The 6,142-nt window shown below is 42.7% G+C and overlaps 1 long non-coding RNA gene across 2 annotated transcripts in view; it reads right to left on the bottom strand.

Annotated features, from left to right (window-relative positions):
- Nucleotides 1–555: 555 nt before the first annotated feature.
- The window catches only part of LOC112547916, a 9,409-nt gene continuing 3,822 nt past the window's right edge, over nucleotides 556–6,142 (bottom strand). Inside the window, exons 3-6 of one of the 2 annotated variants that reach the window (XR_003091700.1) lie at nucleotides 5,203–5,294; nucleotides 4,167–4,298; nucleotides 2,841–2,888; nucleotides 556–927 (exon numbers count right to left, since the gene is read on the bottom strand). This is a non-coding gene — a long non-coding RNA (uncharacterized LOC112547916). The remainder of the gene's footprint in view (nucleotides 928–2,840; nucleotides 2,889–4,166; nucleotides 4,299–5,202; nucleotides 5,295–6,142) is intronic. The other variant, XR_003091699.1, reaches the window with a different exon arrangement.

Here is a 6,142-nt window from a genome sequence, read left to right as displayed (position 1 = left end):
GGGCATGTGCTGCAGCAAAAAGTAGTGGCACAAATTTATAAGAGTTCCCAGTGTGTAAAAATTCCATGATTATGAAGGCAAAATGATCAGTTTTTTGCTTTGCACTTGTACGTGCACTCATCACCAAAATAAAATAGAACCACCGAATAGAACTGATAAGTATCTCCTGTCTTGCTGAGTCAAGGAGAGCGCGAGATTATCCAGTGCTTTGTAAACATCAGCTACTTTGAGAGGTGCCATGGAGAGCATACGTGAGTACCTTTATCAGGCACTGTGATTTAATATGCATGTACATTTGGAAATAACTAATTACACTAACTAACACATGATGAATTAGCCCGAGTGTTTTGTGTACAAATCAATAGGACTCTGACAAGGATTCATCATACTGACTCATTGTACTGACTCATGAATTATCCCTAATTTACCAGATTCCCTTTAGATTCCACATTCCTTCCTCTAATGTGTGTAGGCTCTTCTAGGTGAAGAAATAACAAACAAAATAACCCAAAACAAAACACATATGAGTAGCTACCACCAGCCACTCTAACTCTGTTGCATACAAAGTGCTGATTTATTGAATGAAAAGGGGACATTTTATGTAGTCACTTTGCAGAATATTACTACACCTTAATAAAATCACTGATAGAATCACAACAAGAAGCAGAAATCTTACAAGCTCTACAGGACTCTTGCTAATGCTCTACATACTATTATCACTCCGTTTTGACATTGCACTTTGCACTGCAAGGCTTGATTTTTTTTCTTCCTTTGATGTAGATGAAGTGATGAAGGAGAGGTGAGTTTCATCCATTTCAGTCTATTTGTGTTCCATATACTAGGAGAGAAGTGACATAATGAGTGGTTCAGGGTGAACAAATCCACAAGGTTAGGAGGTCTTGAGACAGGAGACTGGAGAGAGAATCCCTAACATCCAAAGCAAAGATAAGTTAGTTAGAGAGGGTGCCTACACAAGGTATTTACTGAGCAGTAGACTAACTAGATGTGCAGTAAACTTCATGTATCTACACGTGCGCCCCTATTAGGCTGGAGTAGATTAATTAACTCCACAGCAGGACAGTACTTGTAAATGCAAGTACTATCCCACTGTGGAGTTATTTTCTGTGCAGCAACACACACATAGATGCTGCTCCAGGAGTAAATTGTTCCTGGTCAGCACAGCCAGCAGGGGGCTACACTCGTGCCTGCTACAGCAGCCTCATGGCACAGGCAACTTCTCTGCTAACCAATGGAGCCACCCAGAGCCTGGGCCTGACCCCTCCTCCATGCTCCCTGCCAACCCAGGGCTGCCTCCAAAGCCCCCTGCCAACCTAGGGCTGGCACCTGGGCAGCTGCAGCTGGAGCCTGGTGCTCCACCTGGCTGCTGTAAGGGGCAGAGCAGAGCAGGAGCAACCCTGGCCTAAACTGCTCCTCCCCAGCTCAGTTTGCTCCTGACCTGAGCGCACATGTAGACACTGTATCCGGGAGTAGTTTACTGCACAGCAATTTGCAAATAAAGGATGCTCTGCAGTTTTGCTCTGCAGTTTATTCATGCGCATTATTTGCACATGCAGACATGTCCACTACCACTATGGATTGTTCCTATGTACCATCTTCCTTTAGTAGAATTCTCTTAGCTATGGAGATGATGGGGCCTTTTCTCACAGTGGGCATAGAAATGATATGAAATGGGCTACCATGTCATATCAAACTGCAGGATGGAAAAAAATTAGAGACCCGGGGCAGTCAGTAATCTGTGTCCTGATGTCAGGAAATCCTAGGCTAAACTGAAACAAAGCAGTTGACCACAGAGAATAAAAGCACATGAGAGGAAGCAGCCTACATTCCCCAGGAGTCAAAGAGATTAAAAACCCGGAAGTGTGCATCTGGTTTGCTTCCCAGACTTCAGGGGTTCAGATAAAATGGTTCTGATTCCAAACAGACCTATGTTTGGTAAAATGAACCCCCACTCTGACAGGGACTTTCAACAGTAAAAGCTACCCACAGGCTTTATTTTCCCCTCTTCTCTAGTACTAAATCCCCACACTCTGAAGCCAGGAAATGAGACCACCCTCAGTAACTGTTTACCCTGGGCTCTTTAGCCTTCAAGGGCATGTCTACATATGTAATTAATGCACCTAAATTTTCTGCACAGAAAATTCAGGCACATTAAACTGCAGCACCACACACATCTGAATGTGCACCTGTCAGGAGCAAATCGGGATGTGTCCTGATCTCCACACGACTGGGAGGCAGCGTCCTGCTGAGCCAGGACAGCTCTCCCTGCCCCTTGTGGCACCTTACTTCCTAGGCCAGCATTTCCCAAACTCTGACAGATTGTGCACCACTAAGTTAAAATGATACAACCTTAATTTTTCAGTTCAACCTTAAGTACCACCAGCTAATTTTTGTCATAAAATAATTGTAATAAATCTGTTAACGTGTACCACTGATAGGTTGTCTGTGCACCACTAGTGGTACCCATACTTCAAATTGGGAACCACTGGCCTAGGTTGACCAGGAGCAAATTGGTCACCGTCAGCATCTACACATGCACTTCAGCACATTAGTTTAATGTGCTGATTTCTAGTACCTGTATACAGATACTAGGAAATGGCACATTAGTCTAATCTACTGCACAGTAATTGCTGCATGTGTGCAGAAGGTGTCACTTTCCTGTGCATTAGATTAGTCCAATGTGCAGTGAAGTCTCTCATGCAGACAGACCCAAGGTGTCAGTAAGGTGCAGGACAGGAGCCAAACACTGAGGGTAGAAATGGCAGGACTGATCTTTTTGGAGAAGCGAAATGAGAAAATAGAAAGAGCAAGAATCCACTTACTGGTTTCTGGTCCATTGCCACTGCTTTACTCAGGGAAACCAGGTTCATCTACAATAAACAAAGACAAAGTCCCTGTTCTGGAAGCATATTTGCTGAAGCTGTAGCCATGTGGTTATTCTGATAAAATCTTAACTCCTAGTGGGGAGTCCCTTCAACTAGATCTGGCTGGAAATTTTCTGACAGAAAAAAATTCTGTCAAACAAGGCTGATTTGTTAGTTTAAAAAAAAAACATTTCACAGGGAATGTCAATTAGGACAAAGTTTCATTTTAAAACAAAGCATTCCATCTCAATATAGCAAAATGGAATGATTATAATTTTCTTTGCAAAATAACTTTTGTTTTACACTTTATTTTAATTTATTTTACTGCATGATATAGTTTTCAAATACCGTTTCCCCCACAGGAAATGTTGAAATTTGTTGTTTCATTTTGATTTGGATGGAATACAGATTTTGTAACTGAATTTCCCACAAAAGGGAAGTTCTCATTCCTAACTGTCACTGCCTAACACACTCATCAAGTCTCAGGGTATATCACATATAAAAAGAGAGCTTTAATGCTCATTGAGCACCTCCTGTCTTTTGCTGACCAGATCAGGTTGTGGGTGAGTAAAAGCCTGAAATTCAGTGCTATGTGAAATATTCAGGGACCAGAATTCAGGGGCACTCTTGGCAGGTACAAGAACAATAGGCATGTCTACACATGCATTAATACACTTTAGATAATACTCATTAAATCTAGTATCTCCATTGTGAGGAACAAGGAAAATGTGCATTAGCCTGTCTCAATGCGCATTAACTAAAGAGCACAATTTTTAAGTGACTCTTAACGTGCATTAGCCCATTTTAATATGCATTAACTAAATAACATTGGGCATTTATTCACATACCTTTTCAGACTCCAACGTGCCATAGATCCAGCGGGTTGGAGCAGACTCAATTAAGTGAGTCTGCTCCGCACACAAGCTGATGCACACTGTGTTGCTTCATGTGCAGTTGTATAAGCTGCAAAACATGTGTCAGTACAGAGAAAATGGTGGCGGTGCACTTTTGAACTAAAACATCTCCAATGTGTTCTAGTTCAAAAGTGCGCCACTGCCATTTTCTCAGCGCTGACGTGCATTTCACCACTTATACAACTGCATGCACACAGCACCGATTGCTTTTAAAAGTGCCCAGCGCTGTGGCACAACCATGTGTACAAGTGCCCACAGTTTTTTAGTGACACTTTAATGCACATTAAAATAGATTAATGTGCATTAAGAACATGTGTAGACGCACCCAGTGAGGACAATAATGAGGTAAAAGAAAGTAGAATTAACTCACCATTTGATTCACTGTTGAGATACCAGCTGACCTCCCTGTGTGTTTGTCCACTAGATTCTCCGCTGGGGTCACCACTTGCTTCTCCACTGAGCTCCCCACTTAATGCCCCAGACTGAAAGGCCCCAGATTCCTCTGGAAAAACAAAAAGAGAGACAAGATGCATAATAAATACATAAATAATCTGATACAAATTCAGCCTCTGTAACTGTATCCTTATATTACGTGATCTGTGTACCTCTTCGTCCCATGGGGTCAGTGAAGGATATGCATGAGCTGTGCTATACTCCCATTTAACTTAGCTTTTGGTCTAACCCCAACTCGGAGCTCAGAAACCAGAGCTGTGGAATATTTTCTTTTACTAGGGCAGAAGAAATCATTTCTCTTATTAGAAAAAATTCCTTGGGAGACTGAAAAGCAAGGACATGAGGCTAAGGTAAACATTAGTGACAACCAGCATGATCCAAGTTTTGGTGCAATAAATAAGAATCATCTTATTTATGTATCTCAAACCTGATAAGTCCTGGGCCACTTTATTATAATTAGTTTGTTTTTGAAGGGGAAATAAAATAGACAGGAAAATAGAAAAGGACAGATGCACCCACCTCACTTAACTCCTGTGTAAAAATAAAAGCAGCTCATTGTGGTTCCTAATTTGTGTATAGTATAATCACAGGCAAAAGGTTGCTGAGGTTCATCAGAACTTATGGGAAGCAGAACAGAACCAGACACATTTGGGGACGTGCACCAAGAGGAGATTTAAAACAGCAGCTTATTTAAAAAAACAACCCACTCCAGAATTATCCCCAAATCATGATCTGTAATCCATGTGTATTTAGGATAATAGAGAAGAGCTATGCCTTTGTCTCTGATTCTTGCATACCAGTGAGAACACTCTCATTACATTAACAGATAACAACAGTATTGCAATAGCCAGATTTGCTGGAGGAGACAATTGCCAGAGTCTTCAACTGGAGAAAGGAGAATAGGCCAAACTTCTTCCTGTGTGATGCCAGGAAAGCTAGTGTGCTCAGGTTACCTTGTGCTTGAATCAGAGCAGCCATCAGCAAAACCAGCAAGGCAGAAAAGACTATGATCTTCGTCAGCATTGCTGACACCTTGTACAAAGCCCTAACAAAAAAGAAAGAGGATGGTTGCCATGTGTTGGCTGTATTTAGAGTAACCCCCCTGCCTTGCCCATCAGCATGAGAACAAGAGGTTTTCATAGATTCATAGATGTTAGGGTCGGAAGGGACCTCAATAGATCATCGAGTCCGACCCCCTAGTGTGCTCAGTTCAGATGACCCCAGCTAGATGCCTATCTAACCTCCTCTTGAAGACCCCCAGGGTAGGGGAGAGCACCACCTCCCTTGGGAGCCCATTCCAGACCTTGGCCACTCTAACTGTGAAGAAGTTCTTCCTAATGTCCAGTCTAAATCTGCTCTCTGCTAGCATATGGCCATTATCTCTTGTAACTCCCAGGGGCGCCTTGGTGAGTAGAGCCTCAACAATTCCCTTCTGCGCCCCCATGATGAATTTGTAGGCAGCCACAAAGTCACCTCTCAACCTTCTCTTGCGGAGGCTGAAGAGGTCCAAGCAGACTATTCAAGTTTTACACATTACACCTGCCTGGCAGGTAGAGCATATCTGATTAGATCCTTTTCCCAACTTCTTCCAGTCAAAGACAATGAACTTGCATGGGTAAAAAGTCATTGTTATGTTCTGAGGATTTATCCTACCACCATTCAGGATAAGATGCATGAGCTTTGGCGTACAAATGTTTCTGCTCTTTTGATGCGATAGATGCTCTGGTTGTTCGATGGCAGCACAGGTGGAAAGCCATACCAGCATAGGCAGATTAACACATGGGCCAGTGGGGCCCAGGCTAACTAGAAGCCCCGCTTGCAGCCCAATTCTTATCGGCAGGGAAGTGAAAGCCATGGTTTTAAACCTGGAGATGTTTTTGTTTCCTTTTCAGC

This window comes from Alligator sinensis, unplaced genomic scaffold (assembly GCF_000455745.1).
Source record: "Alligator sinensis unplaced genomic scaffold, ASM45574v1 scaffold1386_1, whole genome shotgun sequence".
Taxonomy (NCBI): domain Eukaryota; kingdom Metazoa; phylum Chordata; order Crocodylia; family Alligatoridae; genus Alligator; species Alligator sinensis.
This window is presented reverse-complemented; position numbering and strand designations above follow the sequence as displayed.